The following is a 22675-nucleotide window of genomic DNA, read 5'->3' as shown; positions in this document are numbered from 1 at the left end:
CCTTAGTAAGGAAAGGTTAGTTAGTCTAAACTGTGCACAAGTCAAGACAGATTAAGGGGAAATGCACTAAGAACTTTTATTTGTAACGGTTAAAACCGGCAATGCACTTAGCAACACTTTTGCAAGATACAGACAAAAAACATAGGGCAAAAATGCTTCATCTATTTATACCTAGCTTACATTAGAAAAGTTTTTACCCCATCCTACCGAAACGATCCTCTTCTGAAAAGATTTTCTTGTTTGCATGTAGCATACCTTTCAGATCACATCTCTAAGAAAAAGTCTGTTCACGAGCCTCCTCTAATGAAAGAAAGCTTAGTCACACCATGTCTTTGGGAGCATACCTCAGGCCACTTTCTGATTCTTGAGAAAACTCTCAGTTTTCACTCAGTTGCATCTACAAAAGTTTTCAGACAGTGCAGTGTTAGTCTTTCATCCCCAAACCTTTTCATTTGTGTCTGTCCAGATAAGATGCCATCATTGTTCTTAATTATTTCATTGTTAAAGACCAACAGATATATTTATTCGTGTACGTGTAACCTTCTTATGCTTGACCGGTTAGTCAAAAAGAGAGTAAATCTCTTTACCTCCCTTTGGACTTACTTTTTTTGGAGGGAGACCTAGGTTTCAGAAGAAATGTCTTCATGGTGAGCTGTATTCTCTACCAATGATTATACTGACATATTCAATCTTGTGCAGGGCTCTGACTGGCTTTCCCCTGACACTGAGGCAGTAAGTTGGTTGTCAGAAGAAAGCAGTGTGTTACTGTTTAAGGATGGGCCCACTGAAGTCAGTGACAAGACTTTGGAAACATGAACTGAACAGTTTAAAGATCAAGGGCTAGAGAGAACTGGATCTCTAGCACATTTGAGAAACTGCTTTCCCTTTAACTCTTCAAGGTACAAATATTTCACCCAGATTATCTCCCCATGTGTTCAGTTTAGATTGTGACTGCAGCATCTGTGAGGGCTTCTCAGCACTGTTACAAGATTACTAATAAGGAGTCATGTCTGAAGTCATGTCTTTGAAGAGAGGACTTTGGCAGAATGCCATGCTGTTGAAGGGATTGAATGAACCCCAGAAGTTTGGCTTATCTATGCAATTGAATGGGACCCTTTCATTGTGATTTAATTGCACTTACGCTTGAGAATGAAGATTTGGATAAAAACACCACACTGAGTGTCTCCCACAGCCTCCATGGAGCTTGACCAGCTCAATTAGAGTTGTCAGCATCTGCTTTGGGAAATGCCATGAACCTTTTAATCAAGCTGAAAGAATTTTATTCCTGGTATCCTACCTCAACTGCAGCAAAACATTGAAAGTTGGGGCCTTAATAGCAGGTTTCCGCGTCTTCCTGTTCATTAACTACTTATTTAGTAGTCTCACCACCTTGTGAAGTGAAGACTTTCTTCCTAATATCTAATCTAAATCTACCCTCTCTCAGTTTAAAGCCATTCCCATTCCCCCTTGACCAATTCCTAAATACCCTTATAAAAAGTCCCTCTCCAGCACTCTTGTAGGCCCCCTTCAGGCATTGGAAAGCTGCTATAAGGTCTCCCGGGAGCCTTCTCTTGTGCAGGCTGAATAATTCCAGCTCTTTTGGCCTGTCTTCACAGGAGAGGTACTCCAGCCCTCTGATCATCTTCATGGCCCTCCTCTGGACACACTCTAACAGCCCTGTGTGCTTCTTATGCTGGGGGACCCAGAGCTGGATGCAGTACTCTGCAGTTGCAGAGCTGTGCAGGACTCAGCAGTACAGCTGAGCATAGTATTCAGTCTGACCTAAGCCCTATGAGGTTGCAGTTCTGCTGTCTCATTGAAGCCATACAGCTTTTCTGCTCATTTAATTGGTGGTCTGCTACCAGCTCAAGAGAGGGTACTTGCAGAGGTGATGTGGGTGTCGTAGGCACAAATAGATTGCATAAAGTAATGCAAGTATTCAAGTATGTTCATTTTGGTTAGTGACGTCTGTGAGCTAGATTTGGGGAGGAACAATTGGAAAAACTTAGCAAGAAGATTTCATCTTCAATAGCAAATAGAAGTAGTGGTAGCTTTCATTTCCAAGTCTGTGCCTGTGACAAAGTGAGTTACCCCTCCAATATGTGAATCACCATTGTCTTCATGTTGCATGGCCTTGATAACAGAGAAATGTAAGTAAATCAGTTGAACGTGGGCATCATCCTCCTATTTGGAAAGAAAAGATTAACAGAACAGTGATAGAAACTCTACTGAAGTGAAATCCCTGGAAATTTTTTTCCTTTTTCCTCTCTGTTGTGTGTCTGAAAGTGGTCCTGCAATTTACTGGCAAGCAGACATGGAACAATATGCACTCCAGCAGCCTTGGAACACTTTGTAGATACCCTGGGAGTTGTTTCTATGGGAGATGGTTGAGGCAGCAAGAGGTTGCTGGCTTGCTATTTCTGAAAAAAACCTCTTTTTTTAATAGCTAAAGCTATAAATAGTTGACAGTTCTTAAATTGAATAATTCTCTCTTCCTTTCCAGGATGAGAAACTGGATCAAGATTTTCAAAGCCAAACGCCTGCAGCCAGATATCTCTATTAATCATCTACTTATAATGTTGCTCAGATTTTGAGGCAATTCTTTTATTGTTCCAGTTTGTGTAGGGTGAAAAGACTCACACAGAGTTTGCCAGTGGGCCAGTGACAGAACCAGAAGCAGAACCTAAGTCTCCTGCATTTCATTGCAGAGCTATGACTACTAGATTATATTTGATTGTATAGCTGTATTTAGAAATTAGAATCACTTCGTTTTCAAAACAGTTGAGCCATCTGTAAGTCCACCTCATTTGGACATGGTTTATTAAGTGACCATTGCTTTTGAAAGTTGGGTTGATAAAGAATTATAGGCCAAAATATTCAAACCACAGAAGTGAGTGAATATCCAAAGGGCTCCCAGGCACATGCGCTAAAGCAGAAGGCTTCAGAGAGTTTCACATGTTTCTCAGACCAGCACTGATGGTCACTGGTTTGTGTTGCACTCACATCTTTTGCTGGGATGTGAATGGTGAAAAGTAAGGAGATATTATGTCACCTGTGCTGCCATTTCTTCTGCCAAGGTGGTACTTCAGTTACATCTGGGAGGGCTTACAAGGCAGAACATTTCAGTCTTAAAAAAGACATTTTAAGTCAACTTTGGGAAAGTCTGTAAAAAGCTATTAACAAAATACGCAGAGGTGTGCTATGTGAATCAGGCTACCTGCACTGTTTTTTTTCTCATCAGACTGCTATTGAGTAGAGAAATTATCTGAGAGGAATATGTAACACATCAGAATATTACCTCAAATCCTAGCAAATTGAAACAGAGATATTTTAGATTAATGAACTTATTATGAAAGTGATGGTTACTAGCTTAGAAACTGATGTAGAGATTTGTTTGAGCTACAGGGATAGAAAATGGCCTAAAGAACATGTCACTTATCTTCCAATTTGCAGGATAATGTAAGGTGATGATCTCTTCTATGAGATAGAAGTCAGTAGTGAAGTTTTCTCATGTTTAACTGAACCACATATATAAATTTATAATGAATCAATAAGCTATTCTAAAAATATCCCAGCTTTCTCTGAAAATTGTTCAGGAAATGAAAAGCACTTATGTAATGTTAAAGGAATGAAAGGAAAATTTTTTAGTATTAGAGAAACGAAAATAAAGCTTCACTCTAAAATCCTTAGGAACTAACTACACTAAGAAACTAGATCATTGCAAATGTAAAATACATGCAAAACTGTGTTTTGAGAGCATATCTCAGAAGCTCTTAAACGTATTATAATGAATTGGTAGTCCTAGTTTTCAGATAGGGGCAAAAAGATTTTAGAAGTCCACATGCATGTATGTTTGCATTTGTCCAATGTGATTTAGACTTCATTTTTCAACCTTGGTACTGGATCTGCCTTTTGCTATGACCCAGGTAGAAGAAACTGAAGAAGGTTGCTGTAGCATGCCTTTTTTGTCAGCAATTCCAGGGAGGGGTATATGTGACAGGAGGGACAGAGCTACATGGGATTCCTGAATGTGCCTTGTACTCCAGCTGCAGGGAGTATGTGGGAAGCAAAGTATTTCTATTTCACCAAAAGCACCTCTTATTCTGGGGTGCTAGTTATTACTGGTTAGTACAGGTGGGCAAGTGAGCCATGTCCAAGGAAAATGTAAGATTTTTTTTTAGAGATTTTATGGAGGTAAGTTACAGAATTTTTCCAGTAAGTTCAGGGATGTAATTTTCTTACCTTCTTTGCAGTTTGTCTGCTTGGGTTGGTGAAAACAGGCTCATCTGATGGCAAAGCTTTTGTTTTGTTTGGTTTTTTTTTCTAAAGTACTTGTCCATTTCTTATATTCTGATTAGAAACTTTTTGGCTATGAACTACTAAAAAGGTCATAGCTTCAGAGTTCAAGTCAAAGAAACTTGTCTAGCAACTGCTTAGTAATCTTGTAAACATATTAAACCTCAATAGCAAAGAGACACAAAGGGGTAGATTAGAGTTATGAATTAGGATTTAAAAAATTCTCAGTTTCGTCTCTTTCCTAGGATGACAGGCTGTAAAGTACATTTGAAAAGGCTTTGCAACTCTCTTGGAACCCTCTGGCATTTTACTGAAGTAATCTGTTTTCTACCCCCTCTGGCATTTTCCCGAACTAATCTTTATTTGTTTTCTAATCTCTATTCCTTATACCAAGGATTTTTCATTTGTTTAATATCAGACTATGATTTCACTTTCAGGCAACTCCAGCATGCTGTTTATGTGGGTCACACATTCCTCCTCCTCCTCCTCTGTATTGGTCTAGGATTTCCAATTATTTCCATATTCACTGAGCTCAGTCACTATACAGCCAACTGAAACAGGCAGGCTGCTCAATGTCTTTTTCACTCCTGGAGTAATTTAGTCAGGGAGTGACCGGATTATTTTTTCAGAGAGACAAGCTGTGCATGCCAGGTGATCTGCAGCAGAGAACAGCATCATTATTATAAAGCTTAGATGTTTTATGCCATTCTGTGCTTCTGCAACTTGTAGTGCAGCTAACGGTACTGTCTTGATGTATTTTTCAATATGCATGATTCAAATGTAATCAGTTAGAGGAGGTAGAAAAGAGGATGGATGAGTCATGGGACTGTATTTATGTTGTATGAGACTGAGTTTCAAAGCTGTTGGGTCCTCTGAGGTCCTTAATCACTGCCATGTTTGTTTTACAGCAGTGCTGGTACTCACAGAGCAGATTAAGTCTATTTCTATAGATTTCCTTTGGAGTTCCATCCTAGAGTTAAAAAATCTTTAATAGGAGTTTGATATTGGTACATATAATTAGATACATTATATATACATTATATATACATTCTATATACATTAGCATAAGTATTTCAACTTTTGTAAAACATCAAAGGAGAGAATTGGCTGTGAGGGGAAAGTCATCAGGGAGTCTTGACATCCATTATAATCCTCATCTGGGCTTATTAGTGTGCTCAGACAACTAGAGAGAATAGGTGAGCCTTTGCTTTTACGGGGAACCTTAGGTCCATGAGAATTTCCTTCCGCTGGGGAGAGCTAGCTGGATGTCTCTTGCTATCAAAAGGAGTCCAAGGGAAGGGTAAGCTCTTCTCCAGAGTTACCAAGGAAAGACAAAAAGAGAAAAGGTGTGGGTGAGGCAGATCACAGAGACCTGGCGTGATAAATAGATATCTGTGCTGTGCCGATTTCTTGTCATTGAGGGCTATTATTTAGGTGAACATCAGCCTGAAGTGACAACTACATTTTTCTTTGTAGTCCCTGAGTCAGATTACAAGCTTGTGGGCATGATTTCATGCTGACAGAGTGGCGCTCAGTGAGGTGAACATTGCTTATTGTGAGTGCCACTGCAAAACTCTTCTGAGGTCCCCTTCCAACCTGGTATTTTATGATTGCTCAGCAAGAATTGTCTGCTGCTTCTTATAGGAGTTTTGCTTTCACTTTTATTTTGTCTTTCAAAAAAACAAAAATGAAAAAAAAATCTGTGGACTCAAATAATGAGAGTCAAAATTGCGTCCACAGTTCCTCTCAGCTGAGTATGCACCACCATTAAGGTGATTTGTAATAAGATCATCTGACTCTTGAATAAATCTGCCTAACTGATACTTTAATCTTTACAGTGTCATTTTAAAAGCTTTCATGTTGGTCTGCATCTCTTTAGTTTCTTGTTTCCTCACTGGAACTGTCATGGGCCAGTGGGCCAGTCTTGGCACTTTTTTTCCCCTTCGTATTTGAAGTAAATAGTCTTTTTCCAATTAATGTCTATGATAATGGAGCCAGTGGGGAGGGAAAAAAGCCCCACCTTCTAGAAGATTCTGGTATTTCGCACTGAGATTTTTTTTGAGAAGTAGTATTCAGCATATTAATAATGATGCTAACTCTTGCACTGCTAGGGTTGAATCTGGATTTTCTAGTTCCAGATGTCTTTAAGTTCACTGTCTAGTTAAGTTTCCTTGACTGAGTTTCTGTGACAGTCAGCGAAGAGAAGAAGCCACAGCGAGTGATTTCATTTTAAGTATAGGTAGGTCCACTGCTGTTTTCTTTCACCATCTTATCTAAACAGATAATACAGCCTTTGCATAATATATGCATAATATTGTCTTTGCTACAGTTGGAAATATCAAGAAGCAGACATGAAAATGACTTACACAGGATCATATTACCTTCAGGAAGGAGACTTTGCTTGCATGTGCTACCGTTCAGTCCTACATCATAATGATATGTATGTCTGTCATCTAGGAGTTGATCAGGACTATCTTCCTGACCAGTTTACAGACACTTTTGCCCTGGGAAAGACATTGAAACCTGCATATGGTGACCCAGAAAGTACAGTAGTGTTTTTGAAAGGTTCTGATGTGCTTCGTGCTAGTCACCTCAGTGCACTGAGAGAGCATTTGCTCTTCCTTAGTGTCCTTTTTTTTTTTTATTTTCATGGCACTTTTTTCAAGAGAGGGTTTATGTGTGCGGGGCTGTAGTGTAATCTTTGTCTGCTGAATGACACAACTTTTGAGTCATTGCTCCTAAGTTTATGGTACAAACTTTCTACTAAACTTTTGGTCTTTCTCATTGAACTGATGTGTATGGTCAGTAGTAGCTTAAGGAAAGCATTTCACAATCTTTTAGAACTGAAGCAACAAAACATTGAGGTGTGTTTTTGATATGGAGTGAGAAAATCAGGCAAGAACTATTCACAACTCTTCGCTGATACTTTTTATATTACACAGGGCAGTTTCCTTTAGGCTAGACTTATTTCTGGCTAAATCTTTATTTGTTTTGCTCAGCATACTGTGCCCTTTTCTTAATTTTGATGTGCTTTTTTTTATTTTGTTGCATCTTGCTGCTGATCCAGATTAAAATGAACCCTTCACTTAAGTTCCTTAAGATTGTGTTTCAAGGTAGAGGAGAATACTTTCCAAATTGCACTGTTGTTTTTCAGATCAGAAAGCAGCTAGGACATCGAAACTTATCAGTAGAGAAGGTTTGGTGCAATTCCCAGAGGGAAAAACAGCTCTTTTGTGTTGTGACACCTATGTCAAAATCAACTCCTGAGTGTACATATTTGATTCCACATAGTCTACAGTTAGAATTGAATTTTTGCCAGTCCCTCAAGCTAAAGCTGACATGGAGCAGCTTTTGCTTTCTTGAGTTCCCAAAATAGCTGTCTTAAAATTGACCCAGATGAGGCTCAGGTGATACAGGAGGTAACACAGAAGTGAAAAGCTTCTGTCTTGCCTGGTGTATAACTCATCTAAGCCTAGGGTGCCAAACTGGGCTCCAATATCACCACTGTGATATATTGCCACTATTTTCAATACTACACTTTGTGTTCTCATCTGTTGAATAATCCTATTTAATGTTCAGAAATGTTAGTTTACACTGAAATCCAATTTTCTGGTAGATCCTAGTGATTGAAGTCTGACTCCTGCTGGGACAGGACAGAACAGTTGTGTGCTGGGATGTTTCTGCCTCTTTTTGTTGCTTCATACTTTGTGTCCTCATAACTGTCTCCAGGACACAGTCTCTCATGCTGAGCATGTGCATTGGTCCAGGTTTTTACCAAGTGGATAGCCTGCCTCTTAGGTTGGCCTAAATCATGATGTACTACCCACAATAATTTTCATCTTTCCTGAGGAATTTCACCATGTGCAGTCCAGACAGCCTTTACTTCATGTCTCTCTCCCGAGTTCATTTCACATCTCCTATATTTCCACTCTGTCTTGACGTTTGATTAAGAGTTTACATAACTGTACTGTGATGCTAATTGCATTATCCCTGAGTAATCTAAGACCTGCAGACTGACATTTGATTTTCAGTGGAATAGTAACTGGAGAAGAGGTCTGCTTTGTCTTCACAAATATTATATTCAGATCAAACATATATTGTCATATGCTACCATTGTATTTGGGCAAGGATAGGCTAGAAAGTTCCTGAAAGAGGGAAAATAATTCTCTATTCCTATGAAGTGGTGTTGGGGTGCTTGGCAAAGCAGTGAAGGTATGTGGCAGAGAACTTGGACTTCCACACCATGGAAGGAAACATAATGAGGCTGACAGAAACCCAAGAGGATAACCTATAAGGAACTGGGAAGTTCCTTTCCAGCTCCTGGAGAGAAATCTGGGTTAAAGCTTTTTAGGGATGTTTACTGTTCCCTGATGTCCCAGGAGCTCAGTTAGGAGTCTAGAGTGCTGAGTTGAGGTGTGTTTTGTCAGAGAGCAAGTGCAAATCCATGCCAGAAATTTCCTCAAAAAATGATTCTTCCATATGGCTTGTGGGAGATATCTAGGCTATGTTTTGACCTTATATTTCAGGCTCTGTTGCTGCTCACCATGGCAATGGGAACATAAGTGGGGAAATGCTGTTGGCAAATAAGTAGTGATACCTTTGATTCAACTGCATCACTGGACAGGTGACTAAGAGTGTCTGAAGCACAGAGCTGTTGCTCTGGGAAGGGAGCCAGGCAGTTAAAGGTGTATGGGGAGACAGAAGGCCAGGTAGCAACACCTGCATAAGATCAGAGAGAAAGGCTAAGCTTTATAAGATGAAGATATGTGGGGATGTGTCTTTTCTGACACTTGGTTGTTTTTTTTTTTTCCTCCCCTGGCTTATTAAGTTCAAATGAACAAATAAAATGTGTTCTCTTTCAGATGTAGCTCAGCTGAGTCACTCCATTTCATAACAGTCAGAAGTGCCCAGAAAGTTTGTTGTAGCTGGATTCAGGCCCATTTGGACTTGCTTAGATAAATATACTTGGTGGAAAGAGGAGTGTTTAGAGCTTCCCAACCCAGTCTGCCTTTGCAAAGAACAAAAGCTGAGAGTCCCTTGCTCGTAGAGGCTGCACAGGGAAAGTAAGAGAGTAACCTGAGTAAGGCACCCCATCCACTCATCACTCCTTCATGAGAAGATGTTCTCTGCAGATATGTACATCTTTAACATGTGGGGAGTTTTCTTGTTTGTGTTTTTTTCCCAAACACATTCAGAATCCAAGCCAGCTGCTACAGCTTCTTCCCTTCAGCAAAACCACTTCAAACCATGTTGAGGTTTTGTGGCTCTTCATAGCTGTGAACATACAGCCAATTTCCTCACATTGCAAGGTAATTTTAGCAACAGCTGATTCCAAGTGGTTCCACAAATGTCCTCATCTTTTGTCTCCCATTTGTTTACTCCTCAGTTCTTCCTTCCAAGCACAGTGTTCCATCCTGTTAGCATAGCAAAGTGAGTTGTGAGCCCCAGCTAGGGTATATCAGTGCTAATGGAGGAGAGTGGAGGAATACTCGAGGATAGCACAATCTAGAATTTAACCCAGTCCTTTCTGTTTTCTAGAATGAAGGTTTCAGGTTAGAGCATGTGTTTTCAGAAGCATATTGCTTCTTTGCGTGCCTGTGGTCTGAGCATGGAGCATCAGCAGTCAGAGCCTGCAAACAGCCTCATGCATTAGGAAATCTAGGCTGTGCTGCTTGTTTACTTTGAGTATAAATGTCATCTTGGCAAGCGATCTCCCCTCTTGCATACACAAAGTTTGTAATTTGATTGCTGAGCTTAAATGGCATAGGCTGGATAATGAATTTTAAAGTTTGTGCTTCTGTTCTTTAGTGACCCTTGTGCACATGATGTGAAAGCACAAATCAAGTTAGTGTTTTTTGAAGCTCCTTTCGGGTGTTCAATTACAATGTCAAGCTAATCAGAGTGATTTGACATTTTGGTGTTGCATAGATGAACTAAGGAGAAAAAAAAAATCATTATTGTAATTTTTAATGAAGACAGAACATGGACTAGTCTAAATAATGGCTTCTGGCTATGGCATCTTGTCAGAAGGTCTACTTGCATTGTTCGTTAATAGCAGTTACTACTACTGTGCTGACGTTTTGGACCAACACAATACTTTACAAATAATGAGTGCTAGAAAAAATAGATTGACATTCAGCAGTTAATGTTGTTCTATGCCTTGAAAGGAACCTCAATTTTATTTTATTTTATTTTTTAGAATGAAACTAAAACTTCCACAATAAATCATTATGACATTGGTAATAATTTAATTTTTCCATTTAGGTCGTATATAGACACTCTTTGCATTGTTTTTCTTCCAAGTGATTTGAGAAATAAGACAAACCCAAAGTGTCCTGATGCCTGATAGAGATGGTATTCCAGAATAAATGGGTAAAGTTACAGAGAAAGCACATGTTTATGGGGGGGTGGGGGAAGTAGCAAAAGGTAACTAAATGTATCCAGCTGTAAGGTTGTGAGAATAATTTTCATGTTGTGTCTGCTATGCCTTTGAAATCTACGTTGGAGGCATAAAATCAGAAGTGTGAAAAGGATTGCTTTCCATCACTACAGCTGACTTGTTTTCAGTAGGAAATTACAATTTGTATAATTCTTTCTCACTTATCAGTCATTAATGAAGTAATCTGTGTGATTTCCTCATGTTATCAGACAAGAATTAATAAACCGTATTGTCAGTGTTCTTGATGTTATATTGCTTTGACTACAACGTATTTTTTCTACAGCACAGGTGTGTCTTGGTGGTTTTTGATTACAGTAGAACTAGTACTACCCGTTACAAATGTTCCTTCTTCAGTATGGTGCCATCATTACCTTAGTTCCTCGGGGAACAGCCCTTTTTCAAAGGAAAAAAAATTCAATCACAATCCCACTCATATCCTTTTTTGTGGTATTACTTTTTTTTTTACATGTTTCCATATCCCTCTTTAATGAAATGCAAAGTCGAGCTCTGCTTTACACAGTGCACTTTTAGCAAGCCCTTTGTTTCAAGTAGTCTGACTGTGAAGTGTTTTAGTTTTGTGAGAAACCTTTTCTAGTTACCTCATTGCTACACAGGTGAAAAAAGTGGTGTGTCCTTTAGAGAGCTTTCTCAGTGTTCCCCATGATGGAGGCAGTGTTTTCCAGCTGAGATTGATCAGGTGTTTGTAACACCAGGAAATGGGCATGATGGGGTCTTCAAAATCACACACTCTTGGTGTAGAAAGTTTTCAAACTTTTCAAGCTGAGCTGTCTTCTGTAGGTGTGGTGGAAGCATTTTACGGTAATTTTGTGAATTTTTTTGTCAGCTTTGCAGACTGAGATGGATCAAGCCTGAGAACTAACCTGTGTAATGAATATAGCCTGCATTTTGCAGTGTTATGCCAAAGTGTGGATTTGGGCTGAGGGATGGCTGTGTTTTGCCAGTGTTTTGGAGCATGAGCAGTTGAATTTTACATTTTGCAAGCCGTAAAGTGTGCTGCTAACAAACACGCTATTGCATGAGCTTCTAGTGCAGTGTGTACTCAGAAAAAGACTCTTAGATTGAATTACTTTGGAAAAGGAGTCTGTCTAAAAGAAAGTCTTCTCACTCGTTACAGTTAGTTGTCTTTCCTTTTGCCCTCTTTGGCTGGGTACTAGGGACCCATAGCTAGAGGGATCCCCATACACAGTTCAGCATCTGAGGAAGCTGCTTTTCAGCTGCTCCTCTTGTTCCCTTCAAACTGTGAATCCTTTTCTTCCTGTGCTAATGTACAGGAAGGGCCCATTCTGTAGCTTCAGCCTATGGATTATGTCTGTACCTATCCTCCTTAAAACACAGTTTCCTGCTTATAAAGGAGAAAGTGCTTGGAGGGAGTGAATTTCATGGGGCGTCTCCTCTGCATGTCAAGAAGGAGTGAGCAGAGCCTCCACCCAGCAAATGGTGCACACATCAAAATAGTGATCCTGAGGTCATGTGCTTCTTAAAAGAAGGGAATGCAAAATGATGCTGTGAGATCACAACTAAGGCATTTGCCTCACATTTGCTCCTCAAATTCCTTCTAGATGCTCCTGTGTGACAGATTGGTGTGAAATTCCAGATCTACCAACAGCTGAGGAACCTCACTGTGTAGCTGCAATATGTGCACAGTATTTAGTTTTAGGCTCCTACTTTTGAAGGCTGGATGAAATCCCGGAGTTCTAATTTCAAGGTATTTACCATTTTCTTCCCCTTCTTCCTCTGGGCTGAAGTCATAGTTTGTACCACATTTAAAGTTTCCAGGCTTATTGCCAGCACTAATATGTTGTTTCAGTAGAGCAGCCAAGCTGGTTCTGCTAGAGCCTCTGAAATGACCTGTGCATCTCTTAGGGAGAATGAAGAAGCTATGGGCCACATCTGGTATTTGATGTCTTGCTGTCACAACAGATTCCTTGAGGCCCCAATGGACCTGACTTCCACTGTGCAAAGTGCTGAACAGCAAGGAACATCATTGTTCTGCAGAGGCTTATTTGGTGGTGATACAAATGAGTAGAAAGAACAGCTAAAGAGTGTTCAGGGACTGCTAGGAATCTGTGTAGCTTTCCTCTGGAATAGACCCCACTGCCTGGGAGCCTGGACATTCTGAAGGGAATGCAGCAAGGCCCCATGTAGAGCAGTTGGCTCTGACATCACTGATAATGATGGTAATGTTTGCTACTTGAAGCTGGGGTGAAATGGCTTTATTTGTTTAACCATTTGTTTGCAATAGATTCTCACCATCTTTTTCTTTTATCTATGTATTACTTTTATATCCACATGCCACATTTTGCTGTTTTAACAACTTCTCAAAAGATTGCTATTTTTAGACTTGTAATAATGGATGTATGCATGACTCCTCAGCTGGCAAGCAACTTGTTAACTCAGATTGGTGCTTGGTGCTTGGTTCTTGCCTTTTTTTTTTTTAATATTTCCAGTCAACTGTACATTTTTGAGGTAGAATACCTGAGATAAAGCAGAAGCGCATATATAAAACCAAAGGGGAGGTCAGGAACATCTGGTTTTCATTATATTTTTTCCATTTTCTGCTGAGTGCATCTTGGATGTGTTGGACTTGCTGGAGATACATTGAACTATTGCACTGCACAGGTTGCCTGATATCCAGTAATCCTGTAAAAGTGACTGAAATCACTAATAAAATGAATAAACAGTAGGACACTGGATTAGTCTTACAGGGAGCAAGTCAGTTATCAGGAGGGTTCTCACTTCCTGGCATGTTACCTCTGTTGAGTTGTAGTTTCTGCAGTAATGAAGACACTGTAATTATGTAAAATAAGTTAGTTGGCATGGTGTGATTGAGAGCTCTTCAGCAAATAGTCATGCAGAACAGGAGGTCTGGGGCATAGATAATTTGCTCCAGCCACCCACTGGCATCTGACAGACGAGGTGGTTAAGTTAGACAGGTAAATTCCCTGGGGTCCCAGCAGGAATCTGATTCTTGCTGTGGGTAGATGAAGTCTAGGAGATAATTCAGCAGGGGCCTGAGATCTCTAGGTAATGTGAGTAGATCTTTCAGCATGCATTTCTCCTAAAGTAAACAAGGGAGAGTTCTGCCTATGATTGTCTATAGGATAATTACGTTCTTTGCATTTTTCAGTTATTTACATATAATACACATGTGTTTGTCCTTTTTGACTGCAACTTAATAGAATCAGATGAAGTACTAATTAAGAGGAGTACCTATTGGAAATGGCTGTTCCCTTTCAGAAGGAGTTAAAAGAAGTACCTAAACAGGTAGAAGCATGTGACTTTTCTGGCAAGGAGATGGAAAAACACCAATTTTGAAGCAATGGTCAAAACCATGGTAAAAATCCAGAGGAACAATGAAGAAAAGTAACAGTTCCCAAACAGGAGAATTGTTTGTTGTGCATATCTGTTACAAAATAAAAATGTATGCTTAGGGAATAGGTGGATCATCAAAATCACAAAAGTTAGTAGTATTTCTCTGCTCTACAATTTTTTTTGCACCTTCCAAAACATTTGGTATCCTCTATGAGTTGCAATATAAACCATTGAATAGATGGCTGATTTCATCTGCTCTATTGAGCAGCTTCTCTTATCTATATTTTCCTTTAAAAACACAGGGATTTCCCTCAGCTTCTCCAGTTTCACTGAGGTTTTTGTCATGCTTTCAATGCAAAGTCAAGCCAAGTTCATTGTCAAGGGTATGTACCAGAGGAGAGAATTAAATTACCACAGTCCTTCTCACCTAGTGCTTAAAAGTTATTCCTCTGTGTGAGTTTTGTTTAAATCAGATATGACTCGCTTTTTCTCACTTGCTCCACATCCACATGCTGACACCAATTTGTTCATATTTCATTCTTTCCTGTAGGATTTTTCAGCTGCTGTTTTCCAACTAACATCTTCCATGAACTGATGCTTTCCTCCTGTTTTAGACAAGAAACTGATAAATTCTCTTGGCATTTGTTCTTATAGGTGACAGTCCTGAAAAACTTCCTGTACACTGACTGCAGCTTGGAAAAGGAGAGGCTTTCACGTCAATAGGAGAATGATTATTGTTTTAGGGACATTTGTAGTGAGACATTTCATTGCCATCTCTAATAGGCCTTGTGGAACCCTTGTTCTGTGATAATAGAACTATATAAGGAAAGGAAGTAGTGGAGATTGAATGATAAAAGAAATATAGGATCCTTCAGGTATTTCATTAGAGCTGGAACACCTCTCCTATGAAGATGGGCTGAGAGAGTTGGTATTGTTCAACCTGGAGAAGAGAAGGTTCCAGGGAGACTTTATAGCACCTTCTCGTACCTAAGGGGAGCCTACAAGAGAGCTGGAGATAGACTTTTTACAAAGGGCCTGTAAGGATAGGACAAAGAGGAATGGCTTTAAACTGAAAGAGAGTAGATTTAGATTAGATGTTAGGAAGAAATTCTTCCCCGTGAGGGTGGTGAGGCACTGGAACAGATTGCCCAGAGAACTTGTGGCTGCCCCATCCACTACAGTGTTCAAGGCTGGGTTGGATGGGGCTTTGAGCAACCTAGTCTAGTGGAAGGTGTCTCTGCCTGTGGCAGGGGGTTGAACTAGGTGATCTTTAAGGTCCCTTCTAAACCCAAACCATTCTATGATTAAAATGGTTCTATAACTCTATATCTACTCCTCAGCTGAGTGTTACAGGTTATTAACAATGAAATCAATAGGAGAAGTTGGTTATCACTGTAAGGAATTTACATTTTTAGACCTGTAATCCAGAATGTGTTGCATGATTACACTAAACCCTTCAGAGAAATTAATAGGACAATGTACACTTGTAAGAGACTACAGAAAACAGCCACATTTCCTTTCCTACAGATTAGAAAATAGGCACTGGCTTGAGGGCAGGAATATCTTCCTCTGAGTTTAACTGCTACCGGTTCTTGTTGAAAATAGTATGATTTTAATATTCTACAGAAATCTGTATTAAAAGGAGGGGAAGGGAGAAATTCATACAGGCACAGCAGCAACTGATTCTTTTTATTTCAGTAGCTTATGTAGTTGTGCCAGCACACTTTCTAGCCAATCTTTGTTGCAATAAAAAATAATAGTATCATTTGCAGGCAGGTTTCCATATGTAGAGAAACAAAGATGCAGGAGCATGAAGCTTCATCTCATAAGGAAATTTCTTCAAATATTCTTGTAGGCTGTGAGATTATAATTTTTTTTCCTATTGCTGTTTTCTGAAAAGCTTTATACCTAATTTCAGGAAACCGTTTTCCTAAAAAAAGAAAAAAATAACTACCCTTTAAAAAAAAATGGTTTAGTTTGTGTCAACTTTGATGTATGACTTGGTAAATCAAACCAAGCCAGATACCTTTGTAGTACAATGAGGAAAAATGTTATAGAGCAAGTTCATATTGTGTGTTTCACAACTTTGCATGAAATGTGTTTTACTTCTGATTGAAGCCTGAAGTTGTTTCAAGGAATAGGCTCTTTGGAACTTTTCAGGAAATGCTGTCCAGACTGCAGGGTGTACTTCTCTCATGTAACAAAAGGGGAAAAAATAGATAGCTTTTACTGGCAAGGGAAACTGGCTTTACTTATCAATCATCTCTGTGTTAGAGAACCAGGATGCTTCTTGCATGAACTGTTAACATTTAATGTGTTTCTAGCTGAATGGCTGGTTTTTTAAGAGCTGTTGTCAACTATGCAGTAACTGCAATTAAAATCTCCTTAATAAACTACAGTTTTTAACCCAGAAACCAATAGAGTCAATGAGGGAACTGAAATTTCATGATGACCAATGAGAAATTACATTTATGGCTGTAATTTAGCATATCAAACAGGTCTAAAGTAGTATATCAGACTGATTGTTTGAATTGAAGTATCTCATAAAGAAATTAAAAGCATAGATCCCATTTCCAATATGATTTGAGTATCAGAGATGAAAACTCAGAAACTGAAGTAACTTTGAGCAGGTATCTCACTAACACTAGAAAATGTGGCTTGGTTTACTTAACTAAAGTATATAGAAATGTGATGATATTTTTCATAAAATTAAAAGAATAATTTTTCTTATAGCCATTTGACCAAAAGTAGTTTTCTCTGGGCCTGTGTGCAGTCTGCCATCTTCAAAGAAACCCACAAAACCTGTCCTGAAGTGGAAACTTGAAGCACTATGATTTGTTAAGTTAAAACAAAGTAGGCATTCTCAACCTATTGAAATATTTTATTTAAAAATAAATCCATATAAGTGATAAAGTATCATACAAAGATAAATATCTTTATTCTGTTAAAATCAATTGGCCTGAATAGGTCAATTGTAGATAGCTGTATTTTGCAGGATAGTTCTTCATTTTTTGATTGTCCTCAGGGGTTTTTTCAATTCCTTTTTGGAAGAAGAATTTAATGGCCAAGTAGGTAGAAGACCCTACAATAGTAAACATAGAAAACCTTCCTTTCTTTTCCTCTCTGCCTAGACCTTTTCTGCAGAGACTTTGCTATGATTTATCTTTTCAAGTTCCCATAATAAAGAATTGGCTAGTTTAATGATGAAGGTGAAGTTGGAGAGATTCAAGTATTGTGTAAGCCCAAAATAAAAAAAAAAAAATAAAAAAGGAAAAAAAATTTGGAAACTTTTACTAGAAAGAGAAGAAACGTTTCACTGAAACAACTGAAAGAGAGTGGGCTTTTCAAAGAATTGCTGGGCGACTCTTTCCTGGTATATCAAGAAAATGTTTGTCTTTGACAAAAATCACATATCAAAACAGTGGTGATGAACTAAACGGGACTTTGTGGCACGTCTTGTTTCACAGTAAGCACTAACCTGGAGCAGGAAGGAAATGGGGGCTGAGTTAGGAGCCTGGCTTCTTCCTGTCGATCAGAACGGACCAGACTGATAGGAAAATGCAGATAAGCAGAGCCTGTTGTACCTTGTTGGTACATGAGCTGTTAATGCTGCATATTTTAGAGCTGTGTGTGGAGCTTGGGTAAGTTGTCTAATACTGAACCAGGCTGCAGTTGTTTTCTGGCATCCTGGTTATTAGTTAGCAGTTAGGAAGTTGATTTTCTTCTGTAATGTAAACCATAGCTGAACAATAAAATTAGTCCCTATCCTGATAATTCTTGCTCAGCCTAGATAACCTACCTAACCTTAATACCTTGACTACCAAGATGTTTTTTCTGTTGTCACCCTTACTCTTAATTATTTTATTTGAAGCACTGTATTGGTACCACACTACCCAGCAAATTTAATTTCAGGTACAAATAGCTCAAAATGTAGGGCTCTGCATTACCATAAGAATATAACATTAGATTTGTGGGAGCCAGATGTCTCTTCTCAGTTCCCACATGCTGGACTCAGGAGGGAGGAAACCTCTTCTGCTGCCAATTCTGCTGGAGTTAATGAAGTTCAAGTCCATATCTAGCTTGGTACAGGGCATTCTAGCTGTACCAGGGATTTCTGGCAAGGAGAGGAAGATATAATCTCCAGGTCAGGCTGGATTGTTCAGACATCGTAAAACTCTACTTTTACCTTACAAGGACTTTGATAGGATAGATACCTTAATTCACTGTTACTGTACTTCGTCACCTGACGGCTTTTCTCAAAGCAGAAGGCTTTCATTGCACTGTGCAGTCAGAGCTGAAGGGTTGGACTGATGGCAGCTAAACATATGGTGCTTTTATAGCCTGGACTAAAGCAGTCCTAGATAAATACTGTGACACACACACACTGCTTTCCGCCCTGCAGCTCAGCCTAGCTAGGCTTTCCTGTTTCTGAACATAACTTAGTCATGCATGGTAGTTCATTTTTAGCAATGGATAAACAACTCTCTTGCTTAGTTAGATAGGTGCTAAACCTTCACTGATTCATGACCATCATGAGTGTGCATATACTGGGCTTCAGATTTCATTGGAAGTCTGGCTGTGGTACTGTGATGTACATCTGGCAGAATCCTTAGGGCTCCTGGCATAAAGCGATAGTAGTATGCACTTTGTACAAGAAAATATTTTAAGTAACAGTCATGAAGAGATGGGTCTAAATCCACAAGCATTCACAGTGTGTGCATACATAGGTGTAGATCCCTTCATTTTTACAGGTCTTGCTCATGCTGATCTGAGTTTCTTTTGTGAAACTGTGGTCGTTTTCATTCTTAAAAGGAATGACTGCTTGTTCCTGTGGTGGCAGGTGGTTTTCTTTCACTTGTGTAAATCGCTGAGGGAGGATAAATAAACATTTCAAAGTGAAATAACAGTACTTTTTCCCAAGTTCAGAATTAAATAGATAAGCAAAATTTATCCTATTATTTATTTTAATCAGGAAATACTAAAAGACCTTTAGAGAAAAAGCATTGTAATTTCTGTACTGAAGTAGCATGGAGATGGTCTTTGTGAGTCAGAGCATCTCTGAAGCAGCAGTGCATGCTTGTCGTCTCTTCTCTGCATTTTCTCTTAGGAGCTTGGCGAGGTATGCATCTGTCCCATGGCCTACTGACGGATACACAGAGTGGTGGAAACTCACAGAAAGTCTTGTAAAGGCTTTTGGAAGTGCCCTATAGTACCCCCAGCTAAAAGTTGTACTGAGGATGTGTTTAGCAGAGAGGGGTAGCGTATTATAGCAGTAAAGTGGAAATCTGGGTATCTTACACAAAAAATAACATTCCTAATACAGACCTCTGCAATTGCTGGTTATTGATCTGTGGAAACTGCCAAGTCTTTCACGGATAACATTGTTCTGGGAGAGAGAAAGCAGTTCAGGGAGTGTTGTTGCAGTAACATTAAGTATTGGGGTTTTTTATTAGAAAAAATGGTATCATTGGAGTGTGGAGATAATTGTAGGTGTTAAATTGGTTCTTTTCAGATGCAACTAGAAGTTAATTGTTTAACTTGTGTGGGTTTTTTACTTTGATTAACAGTGGAGAGTGGAAAGCAATGGTGCTTTCATTCTTGTTTGTGTATCCACATTGAAAAACCCACACACAGAATGTGTATGTACTGGCAGGACAAATGGACTTCAATATGCCTTTTAAGTGCTCTATTTAGAACAGAAGTAAGGATACTGTAGAAGAAATAATTATTACTGGATGTCTATTGTAATAGTAATAATGGCTACTGTAAAAGTTGCAACAACGCTGGCATGTTTACTGCATATACCAGCAGAAGGCTTTCAGAGTGCCTTGATTTCTGTTCTAGACTGTCTTTGGGAAAGACATGAGCATTGAGACCATGTGTAAGTGGATGGTCCAACTCAAGCAGACATGGACCTCAGAACTCAGCTGAAGTGGCATGGCAGTTAGTCCTGTTAAATAACGTTACTGCAAGAGGAATTCAATTAAATTAGCAGCAGTGGGGTCCAGAGTACTAACAAAGGCAAAAGTTATGACTTCTGCATTGGTTTTGTAACTTTCAGAGTGAGAAGCCTATAGCAGTATATTGAACGTAACCTACTTCTTGAATGAAGCAGCTACTTCTCAGTTCCCTGACAAGAAGACATAGTATTTCCAGGAATGTTAATGCTTTTGAGGGTTTCTTGTTTTGTTTTGAAGTCAGCTTCTAACAGATGTATGTTATAACCTATTTACAAGATGATCAGACTGTAATTGTTCATTGTAGAGGGGAACAGTATAATTGTCTTTCTGTGGGCAGGGTTAGATAATGAGACTTTTCTCTTCGAGAGCATCGGTGACAATATAAGTAAGATTTTCTGTTGAAAATGACTCTGGAATCAAAGATTAGGAAATGAAGAGTTTTATGGTAAGTTGTTTACTGTCTTCAAGTATTTGGCATTTAGCATTTTCATTCTGGATACTAGTTCTTAACAATCCTTTATTTGGATTGAAAATTGCAAACTAGATGTTAAGATTTTAAGTGGTTGGTTTGGGATGTGTTAGTGTCAACCGAGCAGGGAGCAGTGATAGCATTTTTAATGGGACAATATAGGAAGGTTATGAAGGTGCACCCAGTCAGTTTATCAGACAGGTTTTTTTCTTTATTCAGCCTTTTGTTTAATTCAGCCCTGGGCAGATGAATGGGGCTGAGAAGCAGTTGAGAAATCATGATTTGGCATTAAGGAGAAATATAATTTATTTTTGCATAAAGTGCATATGCACCTTAAATTGTGTAAAACTAGATTTTAATCCCTGTGACATGTTCCATTCTGCTGAGTGGCTTGAATTTCTGTCAAGGAGCTGAGGGAGCAAAAATCTTGTTCCTAACATTTAAAGCAGACTAATTTGTCTGCAGTGGTATGCACAGTCCTTATAATTAAAAAGTTCAAGGCAAATGCCAAGTGGCTGAAGAATGTCTTTCTCTATTTTTGTAAGGCACTTAAAGTCTGGGTGAAACATCTGTTTCCTCCTCCCTGCAGCTCATTTCAGAGATTAATATGCTTCTAGTGAAATCTCCCTGTGACGTGTGCTGCTATTCAATGAAGATGTTTCAAATACCTACACAAAACCTAATCGCAGCTTCTGCCATTTCCTGCCTCTATTGGAAAGAAAAAAAAAAAGGCATTTCAAAAAGATTTATGAGCTAAAATGGGAGTTGCCAGTCTGAGTTACACCTACAATAAGAAGCTGTGGCAGAAAGTGCTTGCAAAAGTGGAACTATTTGGCATTACCCATGCCATATGTGCTAAGAGATCACTGCCTATGCAAATGCACTCACTATGCCAATGCTTTTACCATTAATTTCTGTCCTCAACCTGAAGAGCATGGAAATTGTGAAGCCCAGAGGGGAGACACATACAGAGATATTTTGAGTCCCTCTCTTCTGCACAAATTCTCGTGTCATTTTTGAGAGTCAAAAGTTGAGACTTGAAATACATTGTCATTTCTGTACAGAGATAAATTTCCTGTAACTCTACAGTCCATTAAAAATACAGATGTTGATGAGAAACAGTGATGGGTGCATACCATCCAAAATTTCAAACCAATCAACTTTCTGAAGTTTTTTCCTCTCTCTGTGATTGGGTGCATCACCCTCCACTGTGCAGAGCTGTTTACACAGTGCTTACAGTGACGACAGAATCTGTTTCAGTGTTTAGATAATTTTTCAGGTTCAGGCTCCTGGAGAGCAAGCAAAGAGCACCTCTGTGAGCTGGGCTGACCTCTGGCTGGGCTAACAGGTTGAGCTGAGGTTGAAGATGTTTTTGCAAAACAATACTTTTTTTAGAATTACTGTCCTTTTCCTCAGCTGTCAGACCAGTCACTGCATATTCATTACAACTTCTTTTTGCAAGGAGACTACTTGATGCAGCTGACTGCTGTGAAATACAGAGGTGTTTTTGTCAGTTCCTGGAAAAAAACAGACATTTCAGTTTGTCTTCTCTTCATCTCAGGCTCTCTCTCGGTGTGAAACTGTTGGTCTGGTGAAATCAACAGAACGGTTGTTAGGAGGAGTCACCATCCCTGGCTTTCTGGTACTTGTCCGTGCAGCTGAGATGCCTTAGCTGTGACCACCTTCAGTGTTGACTTAAAGTAATCTGCTTTTTTTGGCACTGACATGGGTTGGGACTGCTTTCACAAGCATGTCCATGAGATAGTAGTACAGTAACAACTGTATAGTTAAATGTCAGTCACTGTAAGGCAATGCCACTGAAGCTACCAGTAAAATTCAATAAGACAGAACCAGCAAGAGAAAGCAAGCAATGAATGCTTGTTATCAGGATGCCTCCAGTCATGATGGTAAAATCCCTGTGAAGAGGGTGAAAATCCATGGCCTCAATTTTTTATTAGGAGAATGGTGGTTCAACGGACAAAATAGCTCTGTTAATTTACTGTCCTGAAGTGTTTATAAAGATGCATCTTTGATGGGTGAGATTACAAACCAGAAAACTATATAGAAAAGAAAGAGTACCCTGAAGAGAGACATACTATATTTTAGTGAAGATAGCTGTCTACACAAACATATATTTTAAGGTTAACATTTGAAGAGCTCTTTACCCAAAACTGGAAT

At 39.1% G+C, this 22675-nt stretch overlaps 1 protein-coding gene across 1 annotated transcript in view; it reads left to right on the top strand.

The window, feature by feature from the left end:
- Positions 1–22675, top strand: part of CSGALNACT1 (chondroitin sulfate N-acetylgalactosaminyltransferase 1) — a 42891-nt gene that overhangs the window by 2207 nt on the left and 18009 nt on the right. The gene's annotated exons all lie outside the window — the stretch shown is intronic.

The sequence above is a fragment of the Manacus vitellinus genome, unplaced genomic scaffold (genome assembly GCF_001715985.3).
Source record: "Manacus vitellinus isolate BGI_N305 unplaced genomic scaffold, ASM171598v3 scaffold_0_pilon, whole genome shotgun sequence".
NCBI lineage: Eukaryota > Metazoa > Chordata > Aves > Passeriformes > Pipridae > Manacus > Manacus vitellinus.
Note: the sequence above shows the minus strand (reverse complement) of the source record. Positions and strands in the feature narration are given on the sequence as shown.